Below are 14,761 nucleotides of genomic sequence, written 5' to 3'. Positions count from 1 at the left end.
AAAAACCACCCCAAGAATATACACGCTGTGTTTATTCAGCCCATGTGCAATCTCTGCCCCGTCCCCAGCTCCGGCTCTCCCTTGCAGACCAGGAGGGTGCCAGCAGGAACCCACTAGCAGGATTTTTGGCATTTCCCTGTTGCTCTCTCTTCTGAAAGGCAAGCTGAAAGGCTGACCGCGGGGCCGGCTTCTCCCGGGGGTCTCCGCAGCCTCCCGGGCCGCGCACCACCTCGCCCGCTCCCTCTCGCCCCAAGGGCTTCGGCGGAGGGATGGAGGGAGGGACGGAGAAGGGCGGCCGCACCTTTTAAGAAAAGTTTGTCCGTGCCCGAGGCCGAGTGCCACGCGTGGGCGGCGGGGGGCGGCCGGGCCGCGCTGCAGGGAGCGGGCGGGGGCTGCCCGGCTCGGGGGCCGGGCCGGGGCGGTGGTGGTGGGGTGGAAGGGGCGTCGCCATCTGTTGTTAATTCCCCGGTCATTGGATTAGTAACCCGCGGTGATGAGATCAGCGGGATCGGCTTTCGCGAGGGGGCACGCCGCTGGCCGCGCTCCCCAGCTGCGCCGGCTCTCGCATGAGGCGGCGGCGGGCGGCCCAGGGGGAGGCAGCGCGCACAAAGCCCGGTAGCCGCCGCAGGCCGCCTCCCGCCTCCCCGCCGGCACCGGGCGGGGCTCCCGGGTGGCCCGGCTCGGCCCAGCCCCGCGGAGCCCAGCCGAGCGACAGCGGGGCCCGCGCCACCCCCCCCCAGCCGCGCAGCCGCCCGCAGCCCCCCGGGCGCGGCGCCCGCCTCGGTGCCGGGCCGCGGCGCCTCCCGGCTGCTCCCCGGGGCAGCGGCTGGCCCCGGCGCGGCGGCAGCGCCGGGAAGTCGGCGGCTGGGATCGGTGTCCCTGCCGGGGAGAGGACCGTGTGAAGGGGACGCTCCTGCAAGTCACGGCGTCTGGCTTTTTCGGCGTTTCTTTTTTTTTGAGTTTGTTTACTTGTGATTCCCGTCTCTCCCTCTGGATTCTCTTGCTGCCGGCGTAGCGGATCGGCGGAGGGGCTTCGGTGGGGTTTTATGGTAAGTTTGCGATGGGTGGGTGCTTCTGTTCGTGGGAATTCCGTGTCTTGTTGCACGCTATGTCGGGACGAGGTGGTTTTCTTTTTAAACAGTGCTGGCTTTTAAGCTGGTGTTTAAAGAAATACACTTCTGAGACGTTTTCTGGTTTATAATGAAGCGTTTCACAATAGAAATTACTTTCCTGAGCTATAAAAGAGGATTATTTCTAGATGTTAGATAGCTAAAGGTTTACGTTTCTTATAAACTGAGTTTATTTGACTTTGCGCTGGTGAAAGCAAAATCTCTTGCCTAACGGTTGCCACAAGCTAATATTTTACCGTGGTTACTTGGTGCTTTTTCCGGCAGTAAAAGCCAGACCTCAGTTCAGCTGTTTAGACAGCTCTGAAATACTGAACTATCCTCTCAGCAAGGGTAAGAGGCAAGCTGAACCTCTGTCGAGTCAAGCCCGAATTTGTATGCGAGACTTGGGTTTCAACAAAGAAAGGTATTGACTGGGTTTGCCCCTCACGCTACTGCCGAACGCCGGCCGCCGGGCGGCGGGGCTCGCTGTGGGTGGCGGGGTGCCGTTCCCACAGGAGTGCCGGGGGCTGCCCCGGGGTCCCGCTCGGCGCTGCGGAGAGGGGTGGCTGCGCTCTAAGGGCGGCCGAGGAAGTTGCTGTGGCAGCGGCCGTGCTGGCAGCAAATCCGTTTTATTTCTTTGTGTTTAGGACTTAGCGTGCATACTGCTACAGGGGGGAAAGCGTCCTATATAGAGAGATGGCCAGCCGCTACTTCAGTCGCTGGTTTGATGTTGTCTACAGCCCTTCAGTGCTTAAGTCAGAACTGATATTTTCACAGTGCTCCGTTTGCCTTCGGTGACAGAAGTGATCCCCGATAAGGTATCTCCACGTTGTGAAGCTTATCCTCTGGGGGAAAAACAGCCCCAGAGAGTTACTCTTGGTGCTTGTAGCTGAAACTGGCCCGGCTCGCACAGCGTCTCAAAGGATGCTACATTTTTAATGTTGTTTCTGTAACTAAAGCAGCCCATCGGGGACATGAATATCAAATTGCTATTAGGTTATTTGGTGCCACTGACAGAGTAATGCCAGAGACCATACCTTCTCTTAATAACAAGTGGAAGTTTTATAACTGGCCTTGGTAATGGAAGTCTGGTTTTCTTGGTAGTTGATGTGCCTCGGTGTCTTGCTGCTGACTCTGGATGTCCTTGGATGACCGTCCCGTGCCTCAGTGTCCCTGCCAGGGCTGAAGGGAGGCCCGGTACTTCCCTGCGTCACAAGGATGATAAAACTTGACAGCTCCGTGCCTTGCTGAGGCCCTCATGTGGGTGTTGCTCTGGAAGTACAGACCGGCGCTGTTAGGCTTGGAGAGCCGATAGATACTGTCCTACCAGTATGCTCACTGGACTTCTGTTTGTCTTTGCAAACGTCACTTCAGGCAGCTTTGAAACACCAGGCTTCCTGCTCGACAGGCTTTGGAGTAATAAAGCCGTGCCACCTTTTTGCGAGGAGCTTTTTAGAGCTGTGAGATTTTTATTTTTTCGCATAGAAGCACAACCCTCCCCTAATGAAGTACTAATCGAGTCTTTTGCTTCTTGAAAGAACCAGAACTTCTGATTTCTGGTTTGACCAAGTCGCAGTCATCTTTATGACTTGCATTTGTGCAGTGTAGGAATTTCTGAATGATGGGCTATCTCTCCTGTGACTCCACAAACGGCAGCTCATTAACTTGTCAGGCATCATTGTTGCTGTGTAAACTTCTGTAATGGATTTTCCATGTACCAAGAAAAATCAAGAAAGCTATTTTTGTCTTGTTTTCCCGCACAATCATTGTTTGCCCCTCTTCTGTGTGTAGGTCACTGTCCTTTTTTGTGGGGAAGGAAAATAATTTTCATAATGGAGCTCAATGCTGTGTTGCAGGACTCTGTGATGGATACTTTGAGTTGGCATTTCTTAATTCAGACAGCTGGAGACTTTGAGGAGCTGTTTTATCTACACATTTGGGGCATAGTGATAGCAGTTGAGGAACAAAGCAGAGCATGGTTCTCTGAGATGTTAATTGTTAAAAATACTTGGTTAAAGTGGTTGGCAACATCATATTAGATACCCAACTGTCCCATCCCCATAATTCTTCTTGGCCAAGAAGAGGAGGGTAGAAAGGGGGATGCCTTTACCAGATTCGAGTTCTGTAAGCCATGCTGTGTTTTAGCTCTCTTGTCTCTTGAACCTGCTTGGCTGCTCACTGCTGCTGCACTCACATCCTTTACTCGATTCTTTTTGTGCTGGAGCAACATCACTTCAGTGCAAATTTGAGGCTTTCAGAGTGCTTCCAGGCATGGCAAATCCCAGCTTGAATAATGGTAACGCAGAGCGGCCTTGATGCTCGCTTCCGTTTCCTCCCTCGGTTAGTGAGGATAAATGCACTCTTCTTAACAGAATATCCGTGTAAAGGAAATCTAGACGTCTTTTTCGTTTTACCAGGTTTCCCAGGATAGAAGTTTGACGTAAACGTTGCTGGACTTTGTAAACCCTGGCTGAAGGCCAGGGCAAGACTGGTGGTAGAGAGGAGCAGAGGCTGGTATCACTGGTATCACAGAGGTGCCTGCCGTCCCAGTGCCATCCAGGACGCAAAGCTGGGCTCCTGACTCAGTCAGCGAAGGGCTCCATGCTGGCAAAACACTGTTGAGATGGATGCAGCTAATTCAGTGTGGGCTTGCAGAGCTATGTTAGTACTGTACATGTCTGGAGACTAATGGAGATGTAGGCCATTTGTCTTGTCCTGGGGTCTTATGTATTTATGAAGCCATTCTCTGTGATGAAGACAATGCTTAAGGCCACCTGTTGAACAGCTAACCAATTTTTGAAGTCAAAACTTAATGTAGGGTTGCTATGTGTTACTAAATATTTACTAATAATTCTGGAAGTTACTGTTGTTGGCCTTAACTGTTTGAAAATAAACATGTGCTGTGGACTGAAACTTCCAGACCAGGCAGCTCCCTGGCCCGTACATGTCTCTGGGGCCTGTGCACACGAGAGTGAATCCGTGTCGCTCCCTGTAGCACACGTCTTTCAGGGATGGCTTACAGCTGCCTTCTTAACGTGTGGTTTGGGCGATGGAGAACCCTGTCAGCTGATGTATGGCTGTGCTGTAGGGTAAGATGTTAATGCATCATGTACTTCCTGGAAGAGCAGTTGATGTCTTCAGACTTCTTTAAGTTAACTTATGCTCAGGTCGTATGTGGGCGTTGGTTGAGGCATTCTGCTTATTTGCTTTTTTGCTTTGAAAGCTGCATGTGGGTCGCTAACATGGTCAGTAGACCATATCCTACGAATATACCAGGGTGCATCACTCTAAGAGGGCTGAACTGAGAGTTTACTAATAAGGAACAACCAGCTGTTGTCCTTTACTTTGAAGAAGTTGCTTTCTTACACTGTTGAAGCTGCTGTTGCTTGAAGGCAGCTGTGTACTGGACCTGAGCTCCCTCCAGGGTAAGAGTATGTGAAATGGTGGGTGCTATCTGAATCCCACTATAAAATGATGTCGGGTATGATGTCAGGAAATGCCTTTTCCTGGCCTCAGCTGCTTGCACTGCTTTGCGGCCCACAGTCTTTTAGATTGTATAGTGATGAAATTGGGCTTTGGGTTTTTTTTGTGTGTGTGTGGAAAGCTGATAGTGTAATGGGCAGCATCCATGACCTAGCAAAGAAGAATCCTTGCCCTGAAGAGATTTAATTTTAAAGCAAAGCTTAAAGAAAAGCATGTGCCCTGGTAGCTTTGGTGTCAGCATGGAAAAGTGCATCAAAGAGGAAAGCAAGAAGAACGTGGCTTATGATTTTTTTATGCACAAGCAGTGTTGTGGAAGGGAGAGCAGTGCTCCTGGAGTGCCAGGGCTTCAAGAATGCAACTTGCAATTTGACTGGCAATATTTGATTAAAACCTGATGGCTGTATTTTGGCTATCTCTGCTCTATTAAAGACTGGGCCTGGCCATGGGGAGCACTAGATAGAGCTGACTTCTTTCCTTTGCTTCCTTTTGAACGAAAAATGTAGTAGTGACAGGTACTAGCCTATTTAAATATGTGTATGTGTGTGTATATATGTTTGTTGTGCATGTGTATTTTTTTTTTTTAAAAGGAATGTCATCTTTGCCACAGAGGCCAATGCAGTGCAGCTCCTAATGTGTGTAGCAATTGAAATGCAGAAATCTAACACAATTTGTTGTGTTTTGTCCATAGCAAAAAAAAAAAACAACCAAAAAAACCAAAAAAAAACACATTAGGGAGTTTGTATCTGTTTTTCTGCCTTAGTAAGAAATGAAGTACCTAGGCTAAACACAGGTGCTCAGGTTTGGCCTAAATCTGTTCATACTGAAGTCACGTGCATTTAGACCAACGCTGAGCAGTATTTTGTTTAATTTTTCGCTTCTCTCTGCTTATTCTGTGCATGTTTGGGTTGAACATCACTGGCTAATCCTGCCCTTGACTGGTGTCAGATGACAGGTTTTATTGTGTTGCAGTGCAGAGCCCGGGTGACTTAGCAACTTTATCTTTGAGGATTTGTCAGAGGCTGAAGTGACAAGTATGATTTGGTGTGCGCCAAAGTATGAAATCCATCTTTGAGCTGAATGCAAACTAATTCTTTCAGAGCTGTACAGCAGACTCTTTAGTTGAGTTTGCTTTCTTGATTTAAATACATCGATTTCCAAAAGCTCGTTCTTCTTTCTCATTTTACCTTATTGTCAAAGTCTGGCATGCACTTGTCTTCTTTTAGGCTGGGTTGTCCCTTCCTATGTTAACAATTCCCAAAGAAGATCTTGCAAAGGGCTTTTGAGAATGAGAGAAAAGATTACCCATGTTTATGCTGTCTTGTCAGAAGAATGAGGATTTCCTTCCTGCAGAAACCAGTCCATGCCCTGGAACCTAACCAGGCTCTGAACTGCAATAGCTCTGTCTCCTGAAACCTCCCCTCGGTGGAGTGGCTCAGTCTTGAGGCTGCAATAAAGGGCTACGGTAAGGACTGCTGGCTTGCACTTTGCTATCATATTTCTTGGCTAGATTTTCTGCTTGGTACCTGAATGCAGCAAAGCTCTGTGTGAGGGAGGAAAAGTGAGGCTGGTACCTCCTTTCAAACTCGTTCTACACCCAGCAGCAGCAGCTACTTCATGTGGCTTCCAGTTTTTCTTGTGATTAGACTGCAATATTCAGTAGTCTGAGCAATGCTGCTTCCGATTCTTTTTTAAATTCAGTAGCCTTTGTTGAAAGTGGTGTTTCTCGAATATTTAAAAATTGCCTTATTTAGAATTGCCCTTTCAAGGGGGTGTTACTCATGTGAGAGCACTTGCATAGCTTTAGGCATGGAAAACGGTGGGATTTTTCAAAGCTGACAAAAGGTTTAAGTATTCAATTGTCATTTAATTTTTACTTTTTCTCCTCCATCTCTTCTTCAATGAACGCAGAAATAAATTCCCTCCAGTGGAGGGCTACATTTTTCATTACATATTGGAGGTCACAATTTTAAGAGAGCCTTGTTGCACAAAGTATTTACGTCAGTGGTATGTTTCATACTGAGAATGTGCTGTCCACAGAAATCCCTAAGTGGTGATGGTAGGCATGGTCATGATCTATGAGTTTGTTTTTTTGTTTTTATTTAAAAATATTCTGAAAAATAGTTTTGCTAGGGTGGGCCAGAAATAGCTTGGAAGAAAGTTGGCTGTTGTTATCTTTGAACACTGACCTATTCGCAAAAATCTTGAGCTTATTTCATAATTAAACTATTTTTGATAAAAGACACACAATGCACAATTTTGTCAATGATGACTGTGTTGCTTCACACGTGATAAAATGCTGTGACAGTCAAACCTTTGTGTAGCCAAGGAAATAGTTGGGTTAAGTGTTGGATGAAGGGAATTTTTATTTCAGAACTTTAGCTATTTTGTAAGTTACTAGCTAAATAATAAAAGGTTTCTTGTTTTGAAAATTAATTTAAGGTAGCTTGGACATATACAACAGTCTGGGGGCCAGCAGTGATACTTCTGAAACTTTGTTTTCCAAGTTAAATGTTTTAGACTCCATTTCCAGAATAAGCTCTGCTGTGTTCCTTGCCAAAGGTTGTCATGTGCTTTTTGGCAGCAGAATCATTGTAGTGTTTTGAAGTGAATAGTTACTTTAAAATGAAATTCAAATATTAATTTATTCATACTAGTATTCCTTGCTCAGTGATGTAATTACGTATTATTTTGTAGCGTATCCTGTATTTGACTTCATTTATGTGAATTGTGGGCTCAAGTTAAAGATGATCCCAAAATTCAGTGTAGCTAATCTGGGGATTTAAGAGTTAAAATTGAAATCTGGTCTTTATGGCATAGTTTGTGTTGTATTATTTGCTTTTCTGGCTGAAAGAGACACTTAGTTGAGGTTAAAAAAAGACCATTAAAATGTAACCACTCCATTTGTTTGGTTATCTTCAAAGTTTATCCTTATTTAACCTGTAAAAAGGTTGACTTGAAGATATTTTTTCAGATTTGTGTGACATATTTGCATAGGGAATTGAGTATCTGTTCCTTGTAGGCTTATCATTTGGTCTACCTGGACTTAAATTGAGGACCTCAGTGTGTGATACCAGCATTTGCTGATCTTTTTCAAGGCCCTGGGAATATTTTGGGGCTCCAGCTAGTTCACTTCAGCAGCATCATTATTTTATCCTTTGCATAGGGAAGAAGCAGCATGTGTTAAACCTGAGACTGTTGACGAATTTATGAACTGATGGTTCATTTCTGAACTCTGATGGTTTCATCCCATGCTTTAGCGAGGTCCCTGCCTGTGGAGCACAGCAGCTAGGGGGTTATTCTGGGGCTGTGATCTCTCAAGAAGGTTTAGTTGCATCATGTCATCTTGGTTTTCATAAATTATGATGTATCATAAAAAGGACAAAATACTATTTTCCCCATTGTTGTAGAGAACTGTTATCAAGCATGTCAGAGATGACAGAAGTTGTTTGAACTCAAGATGAAGACACATCAAAGTGTATAAAAGACACCAAACATTGTCATCCCGACCTCATTTTGACGCCGTTGCTGCATATTCGTGTTACACTTGGGTTGTGCCAGCTGTTGACTGTGTCCCTGCATTTCAGTGTTGTCAGTCTCTGATGCTGTTAACATCTGGGTAATTCTTACTGTGATGTTCTCACTTCTAATTCAGAGTGTACTGATCGTTCACTAAATATTTACACAGTCCTTGGTTTTGATGTCACAAGATAAAAAGGGTGTGTTTTCTGTCATCTTTGGTATTCAAAGGCAAATAATGCATTGAAGCTGCTGATTATTTAAAATGATTAAAACATAAAATAAAGAAGTTCCTTTGTACTTTGGTCAGTGCTGATGTAACTGTTTCCAGTAGTCTAGAAAATCTTACACGTAGTTAGTTCATTGATGGCTTGTTTAGACTAAGATGCAGCGTTGTAAGTGCAATGATCTTCCACCAAAGATGTGAGAATGTGCTCAGGAAGGAGTTGTTACAACATGTATCCTATCTCATCCTTTGAGGTTTAAATAGAAGGAGCTATACTAAACAAGCATGAGCATGAGACCTGGAATATGTAGTGGTTGTTCTTAAGTTTCTTAACAATCATATTAACGGTATGTGAAGCAAAACGTGTGGGTGGAGAGATGGAAGGGCAGAGAAGGAAGGGCTTGCCTGTACAGTAACTCTCCCAGTAGCCATGTGCTGAAGCACGGATGTAGCGGGAGGAGGAAAGGAGAGGAACATTCAACAGCACAACTTCTTGGAAGACCTGGAGAAAAGGTGATTAATTTGTCAGCGCAACTAAGCTTAAGTGTTCATCAGGATTTAAAAAATGAAATGGGGAGTAAAAATAGACTTCATGGGCAGGGTGCACAAATGAAACTCTCAGAGTTGTTGTAAGATACTTCTGTGATGCTCAGATTCTTGTGAGAAGTCAGCACTGATGTGGTAACGTACCTTCCCGCACCTCAATAAGCTGCGGTGGGATGGGAGAACGTGCATAAAGCTGCTGCCTTGAATTCGTGTCTAGGGAAACAGCGGTCCTTCAGTCCACATTTTCTATTTATTTATTATTTTTTTTTCAGTGAGCCACCTACAGCATTGATAATTGCTTGCGTTTCTTACTCTTAGAGCCTGTAACAAGAATCAACCGTTTATTTTTATTCATCTGCACCTCTTTCTAGCAACATTGAATAATAGTGCAAGAGAAGAAAAAGTCCATCTGTGCCAGGCCATCTCAGTTTGACTGTTGGAAGAAGACACGCGGGGGAAATTCAAGCTGAAGTGTATCAACACTCCAGGGATGTGAGACTGACTGATCAGCTAGCTTTTACTGCTCTACTCCATCCACATCCTGCTAATAGAGCACGTGTGAGCAGAAAGTCTTAATGAATACAGAAGCCAACCCTCTCCCTTTACTCCCTCTATTTTTAGACTTTATGTTTTCCCTGGTGTAAAATAGTTTGGAACTTGGCGGAGCTTGGGGAGCTATGCCTGAGGTTGGGCAGAAATGTGGCTTAGTAGTGAATGCTGCCTGGTGTGCAGCTTCAGGAGATGAGGGGTGAGAGTGTATCTCTTTCCCTGTAGCTAGAGGTTGCTGAGATTGATTGATTGTTGATGTAACATAATTCCAGTGTGTGGAGGCCTGATATCCTGTTTGGTTCTGCAAATGGATGAAGATAGTGAATTATGCAGAAGTGTTTTTCTTTTCATTTTGGGGTATTGGAAAAGAGTGGGAAAACCACTGCCTAAATCTGGCATCTAAGTTTAGATGTCTGAATTAGCAATGCAGGAAACATAGTAGTGACTGTAGCAAGCAGCTTGGTTCCCGGAGCAATGCTGGCAGTATACACAACTTGGGCACTTAACTCATTCAGGCGTCTGAACTGTGCAGAGCAGGCAGCTCTTTACACCCATTGTGGAAAAATGGGTGCGGGATGCTTCCTCTGGATATCTTTACACCAAGGCAGAACTGGCATTTTAGTACAGCTTTCAGCACAGAGCACAATGGATTTTCTCTTCACAATGGATTTTCTGCTTGTACTTTTTTTGATCTGAATATTTGCATATAGTGGTTTCTGCTTCCACAGCTGTTCTGTGTTTGGTTTCCTAAGTGGTAAGAAATGTGGGATGCTGAAATCAAAGCTGAGCCTCATAGTCTATTGCATAAATATAAGTGTAAGGGAAAACTCGAGCAGTTACTGTATTATAGCAAGGATGTGTGGGTTGATGGTCTTGGTGGAATTCAGTTCTTGTGTTTAGGTCTCTTATGGTGCAAGAAGAAATTTTTATTACATGTAATAATTAGCTTTTGAAATAAAGGGGATTATCTTTCATTTTAATCACTCCGCCTTAATAGCAGGGAAGAAAAATCATCGTTTTGTAAGAGTACCAACTCTGTTCTCAGTGTTTTCTAGAAGGATGTTTTAATTGAATTTTATATTTATGGGACTGATACTTAAAACTTGTCATTCTCATGGGTTCTTACCCGTTCCCCTCCTGTATATGAATCAGATGTATTTTTAAAGAGTGTAAGCTTCCTGCTCGTCTTGACAGACAAAAAATTCAGTAAACAATTTTTTGTGAAGATAAGGTCATAATATTCAAGTACTCTTCTCTTGTTAACATGAAGCATTATACAGTTGCTTCATATCAAGTACGTGAATAGCTTGTAAATAAATAGCAAAAGTAGGTTTGAATTTCATGCCTGTACTTAGCAAAACTAATGGATGGTAATCAGTGTAATGGCTGATGATAGATTGTACTGTGCCAGCAGGGGAACTTGCGCCCAGAAAAAGTAACACAAGATCAGGAGTGGCTAGAGACTGGTTGGTGAATGTGTTCTTCTCCAGATGCTTTCTTAATTCCTTCAATTAACTTGATTAAGCAGCTTAGCTTAAATAAGCAGAATTTGTGATTTGGAAGTTCTCCCATGTAGTATTTTCCCATTGCCTTAGGAATTAATTCCTTTAATATTTTGTCTGTGTAAAGCAGGCAGCCTTCGTTGCCCTTGTGTCATGCACAGACATGACATGGTGTATGCTTAGTATGAGAGGCACACACAGGGGTGGGTTTTTTCCTTTCTGCAATTGGGATCTCGGCAGAAGTCATAAATCATAGTGATTTCTGCACAGTGCAATTGAATGGAGATGGGCTACCTTATTTTTTTATTAGTATTGAAAGTTCCCCCCTGCTTAGATCACAATGAATCCTTCCTCCACAGAGAAGAGCATGCACTTCTTTTCCCTTTGCCTTTTGCTCTGCTTCAGAGCTGATGGTACCAGAGAACTCGCCAGTTAGTAACTACTGCAGCACAAATCTACGGTTGACTTTTGGGTATTGTGGTAGCCTGGAGCTCCATGTGGCTCATCTTCCATGTTTTCAGCTGCAGGCCAAACAAATTGTTGATTTCCAAATTATAGGTCTTTCCATCTCATTCTGGCTTGCCCTCCCAGCAGGAACATGCCCTCCGTTCCACTGGTACATGGCCACAGATTATTTTGAACAGTTTTCTGAATAAATACAAGTATTTTTTCAGTATTAGAAGAAGCAGTGTCTCACATAGGTTGTCTTTAAATTCATGCAGTAGCTTTGAAAATGGGGAGCTGTGTTTATAATGTTTCTTTTTCTCTGCAAGAATTTCAGAGAAGACCCTGAACTACTGCTGCCTTTTCTCCTCCCCTTGATTATACTGTACTAATCAAAATCGTGACATAAATGGTTTGATAATTACTGGTGAGTCTGTAGATTGGTGTTGAACCAGGTATCTGCTACCTAATGAAAGGTGGTGGTTGAGTGTGCTTGGGTGTCCTTTCTCTTTCCATCAGTGGTGGAAAGGTGGGCTGTACTAGCCTTCAGAACCTATGCTGTGGAGTTGGAGGTAAATGTCTTAAAGATATTAAAACATGAAAAGAATGTCTGAGTATTTTTTGGTGGTCTTATGTATGCATTGGTTTCTCCCCCTTTCTCAATGTTGATTCTGAGGGGAACATTAAACAAGTTGTTATGTTGTTCTGGAAGTGTATGAGATTAATTCCTTCCTCTGTTTTCTCCTCTAATTTTGGAGAAGATTTACTTTTATGTCCATTGTGAAATGGGTATTTACAGGCCTTAATTTTAACCCAGTGATGAGCTTATAGAACCATAGGATTGGAAGGGACCTCTGGAGATCATCTAGTCCAAGCCCCCTGCCAGAGCAGGGTCACCTAGAGCAGGTTGCACAGGAACGCGTCCAGGCGGGTTTTGAATGTCTCCAGAGAAGGAGACTCCACCACCTCTCTGGGCAGCCTGTGCCAGTGCTCTGTCACCCTCAAAGGAAAGAAGTTCCTCCTCATGTTTAGGTGGAACTTCCTATGTTCAAGTTTGTGCCCATTACCTCTTGTCCTGTCCCTGGGCACCACTGAAAAGAGCCTGACCCCATCCTCCTGACACCCACCCTTTAAGTATTTAGAAGTGTTGATAAGGTCCCCCCTCAGCCGTCTTTTTTCCAGACTGAAGACACCTGAATCCCTCAGCCTTTCTTCATAAGAGAGGTGTTCCAGTCCCCTAATCACCTTGGTAGCCCTTTGCTGTACCCTCTCCAGCAGTTCCCTGTCCCTCTTGAACTGGGGAGCCCAGAACTGGACACAGTACTCCAGGTGCAGCCTCACCAAGGCAGAGTAGAGGGGGAGGATGACCTCCCTTGACCTGCTGGCCACACTCTTCTTGATGCACCATAGAATCGAAATTTATTTAGGTGAATCCCATCTGTGGGGTATGGATAATATTTGCAGCTGTTTTTTATAATTTGGAAACAAGTGATCTTCAGGAATTAGAGTGGGCCAGTGCCTGTGGAGAAAATAGGAGCAGCATCCACTAGCCATTAGTTGTGATGATGAAGACTCTGGAGTAAGGTCAAGAAGACTCGCGTGGTAGAGAGCTCTGAAGGTGGGGGAGAGTCAAAGCCTTAATTCTTAAGAAGAGAAAGCCCAACAGGGTCACACAAATAAAGTCTTCCTTCTGTTATGCAATGAGATGAGTTTGGTGTAGAATCTTATGTCTTGATGACTAATGAAAGCCAGTGAGCCTTTATAAACCAGTCTTGCCTAATTGTAATTATTTTGGGGATGTTTCAGCTTTCTGCGAATAGTTGAGTCCTAATATGAGAACAAATTTAAGTCCATCAGGAAGGCTGCATGATTGAGCAAGCCACATGTGGCTTCCTAGTATTAAAGAAGCTGACAATGGGATGTGCAGGGAAAGGAGGACTGGAAGGGCTGGAAAAGAGAGGGAGACCGGAAAGACCGGGATTGTAGCTGAAAGCTCTTTACCATAAATCTGTAGCTCTTTACCATAAATCTGTGATGAAGATGATATGCAGGGAAATTGAAAATACCTGTTTTTCATTCCTTCCCTCACTGTGGGGGAAGATCACTGTTCATGAGAGAAATTCTTCAGGTAGTTAGAAGCATTTGTAAACTTTCACATTTTAACATTCCACTTAACTTCTGTACTGCATAAATTACTTTCTTAAAATGTCTCTGCTTTGTGCAAAGATTAATTGTAGCATGTTTATTTTTATATAGGTTTTGCAAGATTGCCAGAATGTGATGCTAGTTATTTTATTTCAGTGATAGTACACCTAGAGAACGAGTACTAGTATTTTTTTATTCCCCTCAAAACTTGCATCCTGGTACAATTTTCTTCCAAATAATTTTCAATCTTTTTTTTTGTCCCTTTTCCCCCAATGCATTAAAGAATTAAATATTATTAGTAATTAACTGTTACAAATAAAATGCCGCTTGAAAGAAAATACTTTGTGGAAGACTGCTTAGCAGTGGGAACTTCAGTGTGAAGTTATTTTGAGAAATACAGACCTTGCATTTGAGTTTACAGATTATAGTCTGTGTTGAGATTCCTGTAGGTAGGCACAAAGCTGATTTATTTTTATCCATACCTCTGTTAGGAAGTCTAGTGTGGGTTTTTTAAAGTACTCTCCTGTGGTCAAAAATACCTGGAATTGTTGGCACTTGTAACATGAAACTCTTCTAGGTTGTACACTTTAGGTCAGTAGTAAAGAGATGTAAACGCTACTCAGAGTAGCAACTTCTTTCACCATGGCTTTTCCTAGTTGGAGGCCCTCTCTGATTTTAACACTGGAAAGAGTCTGGGATCCTTGTTCTCTGTAGAACAGTGTTTGTTTGAAAAGGCAGCCTTTCTGCTTAATCTGGCTCTAGGGCAATGAAGGATCCAGAAAGAAAGTAACATTCCACATAGTTTTCACCACTGTGAGACCCATCCTGGGTTCTCACCATGGCTCCCTTGTGTCTCCAGGAGGAGCCACAGCATCTTGATGTGGGGACATAGCTGGCTGTAAATCTTTAACTCCTTAAATCCCTGTGGCCTTTCCCAGCCTCTCCTGCATTACCAAGTGCCCTATTTCCTAAATTAATAGCAAACACAAATGAAAATACAACTTTGAAAAATGGGAAAGCTTTTATGTGCATAAGGAAAATCAATTTTGTTGCTTGGAGCTCAGGCGGTTTATTTCTATGATATTACTTTCTCCATCATCCTCATTTGTCTGTGCAATTGTTCTCCACTGACAGATGGGCTTTAGCAGAGGCGTGTGTTTAAGACAGATGAAATTGATTGCTGTTGCTTAAAAAATGTGTTGAGTTTTTTTGGAGAAAACATTTATTTAACAGGAAGTTGG

The 14,761-nt window shown here is 43.9% G+C and overlaps 1 protein-coding gene across 6 annotated transcripts in view; it reads left to right on the top strand.

Annotated features, from left to right (window-relative positions):
* SPSB4 (splA/ryanodine receptor domain and SOCS box containing 4) overlaps window positions 1-14,761 on the top strand; it is a 186,034-nt gene that overhangs the window by 92,979 nt on the left and 78,294 nt on the right. The window contains exons 1-2 of one of the 6 annotated variants that reach the window (XM_074592556.1): window positions 509-1,049; window positions 5,816-6,054. The exons of 3 other annotated variants lie outside the window; for them this stretch is intronic. The gene's annotated coding sequence lies outside the window, so the exon portion shown is untranslated. Of the gene's footprint in view, window positions 1-508; window positions 1,050-4,923; window positions 5,105-5,815; window positions 6,055-14,761 lie in introns of those variants that run through there. 2 more of the 6 variants (XM_074592558.1, XM_074592554.1) reach the window with 2 other exon arrangements.

The sequence above is a fragment of the Larus michahellis genome, chromosome 6 (assembly GCF_964199755.1).
Source record: "Larus michahellis chromosome 6, bLarMic1.1, whole genome shotgun sequence".
Classification (NCBI taxonomy): domain Eukaryota; kingdom Metazoa; phylum Chordata; class Aves; order Charadriiformes; family Laridae; genus Larus; species Larus michahellis.
This window is presented reverse-complemented; position numbering and strand designations above follow the sequence as displayed.